Raw genomic sequence first — 13,795 nt, forward strand, 5'->3', positions numbered from 1 at the left:
ATTGTTGCAGGCCAGAGGAAACTAAAGAGACATGACTAAATGGTATCCTAGATGTGATATAGGAAAAGGACATTAAGGAAAAACTAGTGAAGTCCAAAAAATGTGTGGAGTTGAGTTAATAGTGATGAATTAGTATTGGTTTCTTAGAGGTGACAGATGTATCACAGGAATGTATGATGTTACCAATAGGAGAAACTGGTTGTGGGCTCTAGGAGAACTCTGTAATATCTTTGTAATTTTTTAAAAAATTAATCTCCAAAACTTACAAGCAGCTCATGTAGCTCAATATCAAAAAAGCAAACAAGCCAATCCAAAATGGGCAGAAGACCTAAATAGACATTTCTCCAAAGAAGATATACAGACTGCCAACAAACACATGAAAGAATGCTCAACATCACTAATCATTAGAGAAATGCAAGTCAAAACTACAATGAGATATCATCTCACACCAGTCAGAATGGCCATCATCAAAAAATCTACAAACAATAAATGCTGGAGAAAAGGGAACCCTTTTGCACTGTTGGTGGGAATGTAAATTGATACAGCCACTATGGAGAACAGCATGGAGGTTCCTTAAAAAACTACAAATAGAACTACCATATGACCCAGCAATCCCACTACTGGGCATATACCCTGAGAAAACCATAATTCAAAAAGAGTCATGTACCACAATGTTCATTGCAGCTCTATTTACAATAGCCAGGACATGGAAGCAACCTAAGTGTCCATCAACAGATGAATGGATAAAGAAGATGTGGCACATATATACAATGGAATATTACTCAGCCATAAAAAGAAATGAAATTGAGTTATTTGTAATGAGGTAGATGGACCTAGAGTCTGTCATACAGAGAGAAGTAAGTCAGAAAGAGAAAAACAAATACTGTATGCTAACACATATATATGGAATTAAAAAAAATTGGTTATGAATAACCTAGGAGCAGGATAGGAATAAAGACGCGGACATAGAGAATGGATGGACTTGAGGACATGCGGAGGGGGAAGGGTAAGCTGGGGTGAAGTGAGAGAGTGGCATGGACTTGTATATACTACCAAATGTAAAATAGATAGCTAGTGGGAAGCAGCCACATAGCACAGGGAGATTAGCTCGGTGCTTTGTGACCACCTAGAGGGGTGGGATAGGGAGGGTGGGAGGGGCACACAAGAAGGAGGAGATATGGGGACATATGTATATGTATAGCTGATTCACTTTGTTATAAAGCAGAAACTAACACACCATTGTAAAGCAATTATACCCCAATAAAGATGTTTAAAAAAACTATTCTGAAATGAAAAGTTAATTAAAGAAACTTTAAAAGCTAAAAAATATGGGTGGAAAGCACTTTGCAAACTGCTTCACAGTAAGGATTTGGGGACACGATGTGAAGCCATCCCTGGAGTGTTCCCTAAGTCAGCATTTCCCAAAGGATGTTGTCAGAATATAATCCACTAGTAGCTTCATGACCAAATGGTCAGTGGTGAAATGTTTGGTTAACATTATTCCTCCCTTAGAAATTCCTAATATATATACACATAATTTGTGGTACATAATTAACTCAGAAATGTCCTGATGTCAAGAGACTTCATCTAGTAGAGGATTTCCCACATTTATTTGGCCATGTGAACTTTTTTTCTCAAATAATGTATCACTTACTATGGAAATAATATGGTACAAATACACCCTGGGAAAGCTGGCTCAGAGAAAGCAATCCTTAGCTTGGAAGCTTGAATGGTAGAAATTTAGGGATGGCATTAAACCTCAGGGGGCAGTAACTTCATGGTACTGTGTTGCTCATGTCATCCTACACTACTCGACCAAGCTGTAAATGTGACTCCTCAGGGAATGATCAAGCTACAGGAAAATCATTAAGGTTTTATTATAGATACAAAGGATGCAAATTATACTTAGAAACACACAATGTCAGTCTCCTCACTCTGATAATTGACTCCAACTTTAATGGTGCTAGGCTCATTATTCCCCTTTTAGCAGTGTCCAGCATCAGCATTCGGGAGCCTTTGAAACCATATGCATCTTGAATAGGTTGCAGTTTGATCACCTAAAGCAGCAAAGATCAATTGTCCAGGCTCTAGCTATATGGGGTTGGCAAACCAGACTGCAGGATGGCTGATCCTCTTACTTCAGCTGCCGTCCAATTGATACTGATGGCTGCATCCACATCTATCATTCAGTGATCCACATCTGTTAAAGCCTCTCAAAGGTAGAGAGAAGTTGCTTTATCCAACTTCACATCAGAAATATAGGAGCAGCTAAAGCGGGAAAAGGTTTTTGTGTGACTTTCAACAGAATATGAAGTATGCTGATCCATCATCTGTCAATTCACTATGAAGAGGATTCTAATGAGCCACTTTCTGACTTACTAGGAAAAGGAGTGGATTTTTGCTACTTGGTCCCCATTCCTCACTCTTTCCTCCTTGGGCTGCTTTATGGTGAGTGGCTGCACTTAGTCATACCTCATTTGACATAAATGAGTTTATCAAGCAGTATTTGATTTAAATAATACTGATTGAGTACACTTACTCTTTGTCAGCACTATGCTATGATATATCAGTGAAGGAGATATGCTCTCTGCCCTCAAGGAATTCTGGGACTGGCAGCAAAGATAAACAAGAAAATAGATTACATTATAAAATGTGGGAGCTTTGATAAGGGGAGGTTCTAGGTGCTTCAGTAACACTGAGGAGGAACTGTGACCTGCCTTGGAGCAGGGTAAGGGTTGAGGGGTGCTCAGGGAAGACTTCCTGAGAGAGGTGACATCTGATTTAACAAAATATGGGGAGAGGTTATATACCATTAGGACACCTACTGAGCATGGACTTCCTACGTGAAACAAAAGTTATACACCATGGGGAAACTCTTGAATTTTATTTTTTTTAACTATCACATGGTCTTTAACCTATTTGACAAACATTTGTATGTCATCTCAAGCCAGAGTCTCACATACATGTGTGACAATATGTTGAACAGCATAATTTCTGATGTAATCAAAAGATTACTGCTTTCTTTTCCCACTGTATCACGTATACTTAACTCAATGTGAGGAGCCAGTCCCTGCCCCCAAAAGAAACCCAGGCAGTGTCTAAATTTTGAAGCTCTGGGTCTCTCTAAAGTAATAGAGAGACCCAGAGTCCCTTCAAGTCACAAACACTGCCTCAATTCAGAAAATCAGATGTCCAGAACCATGTAGTAATAATATCTCCTAATGCAAGTTATGGTCCCTGCACAGGGGTCAGCTGCAGCCTGAACACCTGAAGTGGGTGAGGAGAGAGTGGGCTCCCCACTCTGCTCACTTTGTTCCTAGCTCTAGCTGGTCATATTTTGTACCCTGTCTGTGTGGACAGAGGGGATGGGCAGGGAGAAGAACTGGGTGGGAGAGTTTGTACAAGGCTAGATGACTTCTCACCTTCTGGGCCGGGGAGGTGATTGAAGCTGACTCTCTTTGGCAAGAGTGATGGTAGGCTCTTGAAGATGCCCTGTTTACTCTCTCACAGTTTCTGACTCTGGTAGATGCAGCTCTGTTCCAGGCTGGTGGCTCCTTTCTCAGCCCCTGGGAATCTGGTGCTATTTTCTCCCTTTTTCCTACTGAAGCCAACTCACCTCATGTAGGTGACTTTCTTTAGTGAGAATTAGTTCACCCCACATTTGCACCTTAGGAAACACTCTCATACACCATGCCCTAGTGAATTCTGGGAAAGCAGTTCCAAGTATTTCCATGGAAACTTCTTCACGGGGCAAGAGGTGAAAGGACAGTCCCCTCCTCACCTCCCACACACATAAACATTCATTCCTAGGATGGGGGCAGGGTAGATGGGGCTTATTGCCATAAAGGGCCAGATAGTAAATATCTTAGGTTTGTGGGCCATATGGTACTGTTACAACTATTCAACTCTGCCATTGTAGCACAAAAACAGCCATAGACAATAAGTATACAAATGATTATAGTTGTATTCCAGTAGAATTTTATTTACAAAAACAAGCAGCAGATAACCTAGTTAAAAAGTAGGTGAAGGGGCTTCCCTGGTGGTGCAGTGGTTGAGAGTCCGCCTGCTGATGCAGGGGACATGGGTTCGTGCCCCGGTCCGGGAGGATCCCACATGCCACGGAGCAGCTGGGCCCGTGAGCCATGGCCGCTGAGCCTGCACGTCTGGAGCCTGTGCTCCGCAACGGGAGAGGCCACAACAGTGAGAGGCCCGCGTACTGCCAAAAAAATAAAAAATAAAAAAAAGTAGATGAAGGATTTAAATAGACGTATCTCCAAAGAAGACATACAAATGGCTAATAAGCACATAAACTGATGATCAACATCATTAGTCATTAGGAAAATCAAAACCAAAACCACAATGAGATATCACTTCACACTCACTAGAATGGCTGTAATAAAAAAGACAGACAATAACAAGTGTTGTCAAGGAAGTGGAGAAATTAGAATCTTCATGTCTTGCTGGTGGGAATGTAAAATTATGCAGCCAATCTGAAAAATAGTCTGGAAATTCCTCAAAATGTTAAACATAGAATTACCATATGAACCAGCAATTCTACTCCAAGGTATCTACCCAAGAGAAATAAAAACATATGTCCATGAAATTGGTACAGCTTCTATGGAAAACAGTATGGAGGTTCCTCAAAAATTTTAAATAAAACTACTATATGATCCAGCAATCCATTTCTGGATATATACATCCAAGGGAAATGAAAACAGGATCTCAAAGAAATACCTGTATTCCCATATTCATTGCAGCATTATTAAAAATGCCCAAGATATGGAAACAACAAATGAAATGTCCATCAAATGTTCATCAACAAATGAAATGTCCATATCTTCAATGGATAAAGGAGTTGTGGTATATGTATACAATGGGATATTATTCAGCCATGAGAAAGAAAGATCCTGCCATTTGAGGGCATTATGCTAAGTGAAATAAGTGTGGCAGAGAAAGAGAAAAACTATATCATATCACTTACATGTGTAATCTAAAAAAGCCAAAATTGTAGAAACAACAAGTAGAATGGTAGCTATCAAGGGCTGGGGGTAGGGAAAATCTGGCCTTGTCTTATAACTTCCAGTTATACAACAAATAAGTTATGGGGATCTAATGTACAGCATGATGAGTATAGTTAATAATGCTGTATTATACTCTTGAAAGTTGCTAAGAGAGTAGATCTTGAATATTCTCACCACAAAAAAGAAATGATAATTATGTGATGTGATGGAGGTGTTGGCTAGCACTACTGTGATAATAATTTTGCAATATATTTGTATTCAATCAACATATTGTACACCTTAAACTTACCCAATATTATACATCAATTATATCTAAATAAAGCTAGGGAAAAAAGGAAAGAACACATATGTCCGTGCAAAAACTTGAGCACAACTGTTCATAGCATCATTATTTCTATCCAAAAAGTGGAAATAACCTAAATGCCCATCAACTGGTGAATAGATAAACAAAAGGTGATATATTCATGCAAAGGAATATTATTCAGCCATAAAAAGAAATAAAATACTTATATATGCTGCAACATGGATGAAAGACCACGTAATGCATCATCTAATTTATATAAAATGTTCAGAATAAGCAAATCCATAGAGACAGAAAGTAGATTAGTGGTTGCCTTGGGCTGGGGGCAGATGAGGAGGCAGTGAAGAGTGACAGCTAATGGGTGCAACTCTCTTTTTAGTGTGATGAAAATGCGCTAAGATTACATTATGGTTATGGCTACACAGCTCTGTAAATATGCTAAAAATTTTACACTTTAAATAGGTGAATTTTACAGTATGTAAATTATACCACAATAAAGTTAACAAAAAGCACCGAGCTGGATTTGTTTTGAGAGTCCAATTTGCTGACCCCTGGTCTACAATGTCTGTGCTCTACCCACATCCCTTCGAATGCAGTTTTTACCTTTTTTTCTGGCTTTGCTCCCCTTGAGTGTGTGAGCAGTGTACTTGCAGCTTACTTTGGAGGCCTGTCCTTGGGCTATGGAGCTGCCTTGCCCTGGGCACAGTTTAGAGCCAAAAGTGCCTGCAAATTTTCATCCCAGGGGAATGGTTAACCAATAACTGTCAAGTTGGGGATTATGAAAGGCCAGACTTCTTGCCTCAGGATGGAAGTCTGAGATAAAACTTACACTGAGTTCCCCTGGGGGAATCAACCCTCCTCAGGACCTTTTGCCTGAGATGACAGCTTTGCTTGGTTTACTCCCATCTCTGTTCCAACTCCCTCACTCCCTTTATAAATAATTTTCTGAATAATTGCTTGCATATCCTTGTCTTAGCGTCAGCTGCTGAAGACTTAGTCAAGGAAGCTCTCTCTGAAGAGGTGAATTTAAGCTAACATGTGAAAGATGAGAAGGAGCTAGTCATGAGAAAAGATAGTAAGCAAAACAAATCCTTGTTGCATTTATTTCTTAAATGTTCTTTTCCAAACTTAGGAAGATATTAGTCATATATTATAAATTCTGAGTTCAGACTTGCATAGGTGTGTGTAAGACATCCCTGTTTGTTGGAAGTTGTCCCATACCAGGCTTATTAACTCAAACCCACCAATCCCACCCTCCACTCCAGACCCCTGCCAGATTTTCCCTCTTGCCATATTCTCAATTGCAGTTAGTGGTATGACCATCCATCATTGTGTTCAAGTCAGAAATCTAGGATGTTTCTATTGTTCCTCACCACCCCTAACCACATTTTACCCCACCCACCATGTTCAAAAATTACCCAGCTCTGTCAACTGTATCTCCTAAATATTCCATTAGTCTTTCTATTTCAATTCATTCTAGGTACTACTGCCATATTCTGGGCCTTAGTCATATGACAAAAGCCTCCTGGTCTTCCAGCCTAGATTCCTGCTGCTCTCCAATCCATCCTCTTCCTAGTGGCCAGAACAGGGAAATCTACATAAAATGCCAATTTGTATGTGTCACTGCAATGCTCATGACTTTTTGAGGACGTCCTAACAACTATAGAATTAGTGTCCAATTTTATCATAACAAATGCTTTGCACTTGTTTTTGTTCCTATTTATTCCTTTGGTCTCAACTCACTGTTTCCTTTTCTGCTCCACCAACATAAAATGAGGAAAAGTGCACCACCCATATCATATTTTTTCATAGTTGCATGCCTTCTCTGCCCAAATAGTTTTTCTCCTCTTTTCAATCAATAACACCTACAGTCTGTTCTGCTATTACATGACATGTGTATTCCTAAAAATCACCATGCTGTGCAAAAGTGCACAATAACCCCTCCCCTTCACTTCCACCAAAATAGGGTTAGGAGCACAGCACTCCAAAACTTTGTTAGTGACACATGTAAAAACAAGATAGGACCCTGATAAAAACAGAGGCACAGTTTTATGTACCTTAAATGGCAAATGCTGCAATAAATATGGCACTTCATCTTGAAAAAGACCTGAAACTTGCTTGTGGAAGTGGGCAGCAGCAGGACTGCAGCCTGTGAATTATTGTGAAGTGGTGGAAGGAGGGTTACATGAAATCAGAAGGAAAGTTGTAACACCATAAGTGGATGGATGTGTTTTTTAACACCCTCAGTGAACTAAGGAAAATGTTAGATGTTTGAGGTATTTGCACCGGTTCATTTTGTTAGTTTTATGTAGCTCATGTTAGTAGAGTTAGATGTGTATGTTTCCTTAGTGGTTCTCATGCATACATAAGTACTAAATTGGTGTCATGCTCAAATTATTCCCAAATATATCAGTCATGCTGAAACAAATTCATGTTTTCAAAGTAAGCCTTATAGCAGAACTGACTATACTTATCTTTCGAAAGATAGAAGAGTGAAAGGAAATATACAAAATGAGCCTTGGAGCATCTTGGAGTTTTAGAAAATAAGAAAGTGCTCAAAAAATAAAATATTCCACAATGATGAGATTACGTTAAAGGGACATAGGAGCCAATTGAAAGAGCTCCCAATGACCAAAGCTGGAACAATTTGAGCAAGAAAATACAGAAAATAGAATTAGATTAAAACCCAAAGTATACAATAAATATTCAAGAGTTCATACTGATATAAATAAATGATGGAATAACTAAATATGGAAGAGAAGGGATAAATCTCCTGTGCAGAAAAATTTCAAATAATTGTAGATACTGCACCCTTAAGAAGGGGAACATAATTCTGTGTTCCTTAAGCACAATCAGTGCAAAGTAACTTCCTTTCAAAGAGCACAGCATGGAAAGGGGCTGGGAGTTGGGGGGCACTTTACACTGGAGAAACCTGACAAACAGTACCTCAGCCAGGTGATCAGGTGATCAAAGTCAGCATTAACAGTGATACATTATGTTGATTGTAAGACATTTGGTATGATGTGATAAAAATGGCATTTTAACTCAGTGGTCCTTCTTTCAAAAATCCGTAACAGCAGCCTAATAGTAAGAAAAACATTAAACAAATCCCAATAGAGGGACATTTTATAAATGACCAATACATCTGGAAACGTTCAAGACCATCAAAAGCAAGGAAAGTCTAAGAAACTCAGAGGAAAGAGTAGCCGAAGGAACAGAACCAGAAATACAACTCTAGAAATAAGTCAATGCCCATTTATCTTTACCAATCCCAAAATGTCACCTATTCCTCTGAAATACTTGTAGATATTTTAAAAATCAGGATATTGGAGCAAAAGTGTTCCGTACTTAAGAAGAAACAAAATTTAAATAATAATCGCCCTAAGACTTATGATAATAGACAAATGTACTCCAAAACTCCTAGGACAAATTTTTTTCTCTGTCCCTTAAAGTTATGAATCTTATCATGTCTTTGAAATGTAAATACAGCCTACACAATCACCTGAGACTGAGCCTGGATTAACTCAGTCACCAGAATCTGAAACTAAAAAAAAGAGGAAAGGAGGGCTTTTTAAACACAGACTGCTAGAAGAACTCTCTTGCCCAAACTGTAAATTGCAGCCTCCTTAATAATTGCTTTTCAAGGGCAAATACAGGTCTTAAAGCTCTTCTTCACAAGTAATAAAAGACTTTAGCCATCTGAACGAATAAACTTAGTTTATTCCAACTGTTATTTATACACTAGTGAGTTTTGTATTGTACCTGATTTGAGACTTAAGTTTTAAAATGAACACTATGAGATCTCTGGTTGTGTCTATTTATATGTTTATATGTGTACATTATAGATATGCTATTTTCTACCTTCAGATGGTATTGCTAAATTTAATTTGTATAAAAGCTGTATTTAAAGCAGAAACAGAGTCACAGATATAGAAAACAAACTTATGGCTACCAAGGGGGGAAGCAGGAGATAGGATGAAGTGGTAGATTGGAATTGACATATATATACTACTATATATAAAATAGATAACTAATGAGAAACTGCTGTATAGCACAGGGAACTCTACTCAACGCTCCGTGATGACCTAAATGGGAAGGAAGTCTAAAAAAGAGTGGATATATGTATGTATATAACTGAGTTACTTTGCTGTACAGCAGAAACTAACACAACATTGTAAAGCAACTATACTCCAATAAAAATTAATTTTAAAAAGCTCTATTACCGGGCTTCCCTGGTGGCGCAGTGGTTGAGAGTCCGCCTGCCGATACAGGGGACACGGGTTCGTGCCATGGCCGCTGGGCCTGCGCGTCTGGAGCCTGTGCTCCGCAACGGGAGAGGCCACAACAGTGAGAGGCCCGCGTACCGCAAAAAAAAGTAAAAAAAAAAAAAAAAAAGCTCTATTACCACTTAAACACATATAAAAATTTTCAAAAGGTAATAAAAATTAACCCCAATTTTTTTTTTTTTAAAAAAGAGTAACCTAAGGAGATACAACAACTAAATGTAATGCTGTATCCTAGATGGAATCTTGGAAGAGTAAAAGGATGTTTGGAAAAACTATGAAAAGCTTAATAAATTATAGACCTTACTTACTAATAATATATCAATATTAGATCACTGATTGTAACAAATATACCATGCTAATGTAAGATGTTAATAATAATGGATACTAGATACAAGATGTGTGAGAACTCTCTGTCCTGTGCTTGCATTTTCTTTTCTGTGAATCTAAAACTGTTCTAAAGAATAAGGTTTATTTTTTAAAAAGTTGAAGGACAAAGACGCACATCACATCTTCCATAAACCCCTTCTCAGATCCCATCCAAGCTAAGTCAGTTAGCTTCTGGATTGGCAGACCACCTGGGTCTTAATCCAGCTCTCTCCTGTATTCTATCGTGGTATAATCATCTGTTTCTTCCCCCACTGGACCACCATCTCCTTCAAGAATGGAATCAGGCTATATTTATTTTTATATCTCCAGTACTCAGCACTGCTTCTGTTAATAAAAATTGCTCAATATGTGTATATTATATTGAAACATACTGTTCAATATTAGTTGATGTAAATACTTTATGTAACTTATAGTTTCCCTTGTTAGTATTCCAAAGAATCAGATACATGTTAAATATGGTTACATCATCCTCTTTTTGATTCTTCAGAGTACTTTCTTTTGTTGGGACCTAAGAAAAAAGAGAGAGCAAGAGAGTAAGCAATATTTCCCCATCCTAAAACCCTCTGTCTTTTTTTTATCTCCCACTGAGCAATAGGTTTCTGATTTTGACACTTTCATCTGCCTTTTCATCTGCATTCGTGTCTGTCTTCTGTAATAGCATGTCAATCTAAGAAATCAAAGTGGTTCTAAATAATCCGTATGCCCAACATCTAAGTACTTCTTCCTTGAACTGATGTTTTCCATTTCCAAGGTCTCTTAGGTGACCCTTCAGGCAGGGAGTTCTAGTAGTGTGCTGTTTGCAAATGATCACTTTAGCTCCTCTCTGGACACAAGACTTGTCTTCTGGTTTATCTGTATTGCTTATCCCTAATCCAAACTTCCCTCAGGACATAATAAGTTGACCAGACTGCCTGACTGATGGAGGTCAGTGCAGGTTCAAACATCAGTGCTCACTTTCTCATCAAAAGCAGTTAATTTCAGGGAGAAAATATTGGCAGCGGGACACTTTTCATTTTAGAACAGCTGCCAAAACCAGGAAACCATATGAAGACAGGTAGCTGGAAAGAAACTGTGATTCCTCTCTCATTTAAGAAGAGAGGGGAAAAAAAAAAAAAAAGAAGAGAGGGAAACTTCACAATGATGTCATTTGGAAAAAAAGAGAGTTTGTATCTTTGTTAGGTTTTATGTTCAGTTTAAATATCAGATCTCAATGATGATTTTCCATAAGTATACATAAATAATCTCCAAATGACCTAATAGGCTGACATAACACAGAGGATTCAAGCATAAGATGAGAAGTTGGACCCAGTGGTCTTTAAAATAGGTCTCTTCCAACAAGAGCAGACCTGATTCTAAGATTCTGTATATAGTCAGGATATGATAGAGTATATCTGAATCAAAATTTGAGGCAAGATTGGTAGAAGGTAATATTTTGAAACTAGTAAAATATATACACATAGGTAAGAAAATCAGGAGTCAACAGAGGTGACCTTCATTGGAAGATTGTAGCTATGATCCTAATGGAACCAGAAACCAACATGTATCCAATCACTGCCCTGAAACTTGCAAAGGAATTGTGTATGTGACACAGAAATGTGTGTCCTGGTCAATAGATAATGTGTTCTTAGATAGACTGTATCTTGGGTAAAATACAACAGCTTTAATTTAATAGACATTTATTCATATTGGACAAGGCACTGTAGGGATTAAAATAACTTTGTGCCATCCAATTATACTTGCCCTGATTCCATAATGTAGAAACAGTGTTCCTGTTAATTGTTCGGTCAGTAGAGTACTTTAACACAGAAAATAGGACACTGTTCCAGTTCCCCACACTGGAAAGATGTTCCACATTGTAAGCAACTTGACATTTTGGTTTACAAACCAACCTCTTATGAGTTTGGTTAACATGAGTCAGGCATTGAGCATATGGTGATTCCTAATGGAACAAATTAAAACAAGTCTTTGAACCTGACAAGCTTAGGTGAGACCTTGAACCCATGGTGATCCTATGAAGGATATAGGCACATCCAAAGCTCACTTTAGAGTAGGAAAGTCACCTCATGCTTTAATATCACTGTGGTACAGCATAATCAGCTTCATCTTCAGTGGTGTCATTACCCCAAAACACACACTGTCTCTCAAATATATCTGTATTTGACTTTGGAACATAATAACATTCTGGGGAGTTCACTTTTCATCGTGGTTTAAATTTATAATGAAATTATTTTTCCATAATGACTATTATTTCATTAGTAATCAGAGAGAATGAGGAAACAAAATAAGAAATGGTAGAACAGGGGACATTGTATTAAAATAAAAATTCATTCCAGAAAATCTACAAACCTAGTAACACTCACAGTGAGGGACAGTGGGTACCTGTGTGTATGTATTGTCTATTGTGCCTGAGTGTACTTTATTTAAGCACATTTCTTTTAGACTTCATAGACTTCAAATTATAGTTCAGAGTCTCCTAGATCAATAACTAAAGCAAAAGAGTCAAGAGGCAGATATTATTTGGATAAAGGGATGTATGCTTCCTATCTTTCAGATCAGAGCCCACAACTCTTGAGTTCTTAACCTCATGACAGTATTCAACATACTACAGAGAAGAAGAATAAATCCTAAACCTATGTGACATCACTCCTTCCAGTTGCTCTCTTCATCTTTCTGTACCTACATTATTTATCAAGGGAAAGGCTCTCTGAAGATTCAATGCAAGTTTTTTTTGTATGTGTGATGATCTGGACACTGGTTCAGGAAAGAAAAATAATTTCCTTGTTGATTCAATCTGGGATGGATGAGTCGCTTTGAAATATGTCTGTCTCTGACTACTAGTCATTTTCTTCAAAGATCCTCACCATCAATCAGAATTACAACCTCTGAAGTGCTTTTCCCTAATGAAAAAGTATTTTCATTTTGATAATGTAACGTGATTAGAAAGACTCTTTAATTGACTTACTTTCTGGAGGTTTTGAAATGGTTCTGAAATTTTTCTCAGAGAGGAAAATTTCATTCATCAAAATAAAAGCTGGGTTGACCCTTCCTGTGCAGGTTCAAGCAGTTAAGCCAGTCACCAGTGGCTTCCTTTTGTTGTTCTTTTGGGCAGAACCCCTTTGGGCAGCTGCCCTGAAAACAGCCTATGAGTGGGGTTACATTGCAGATTGCAGGCAATTATATTAGCTCTCAATCCCTGAGTATTTATTATGCTCCAGGTGTTCTATAAGCACTTCATATGAATTATCTACCTCAGTTATCGCCCCAACCCTATGAATATTATCCCTGTTTTATAGGAAAGGAAATTGAGTCTCAGAGAGGTTCAATGATTTGTCCAAAGCCCATAGCTAACTAATGATAGGGCCAGGATTTGAAATGAGGTGAATTAGAATTTAAAACATATACCTTCAGCCAATGTGCTGTACTTTCTTCTAGTATACTGCAATGTGATAGGAGCATTATGAAACCTAGAAAACTTGTTTTTCTTCTCTAAGAATTTTCATTTTTCCTTCTCTGACCCTGTGCATTTTCCCCTTGAAACTGACCAAAGCAGGAAGCTACTGTTCTGTAAAAGTTGAACCTTTTCTAAAAACAAAGTGTCCTTGGCAAAGACAAGAACCTGACAAGCAGGGGCTAATACTTATGTGAATTATTGTATTTCATCAAACTAAGAAGCATCAATTTTGTGATGTACCATTATTTTATTCACACTAGGAAGGAGAAAAGGCTGCCAATTAAACTGACACTATGTTTTCTTATCTCTTAGAATTTTAATTTTAAACTTATTGAAAAAGCTTATTTAA

This window comes from Lagenorhynchus albirostris, chromosome 1 (assembly GCF_949774975.1).
Source record: "Lagenorhynchus albirostris chromosome 1, mLagAlb1.1, whole genome shotgun sequence".
NCBI lineage: Eukaryota > Metazoa > Chordata > Mammalia > Artiodactyla > Delphinidae > Lagenorhynchus > Lagenorhynchus albirostris.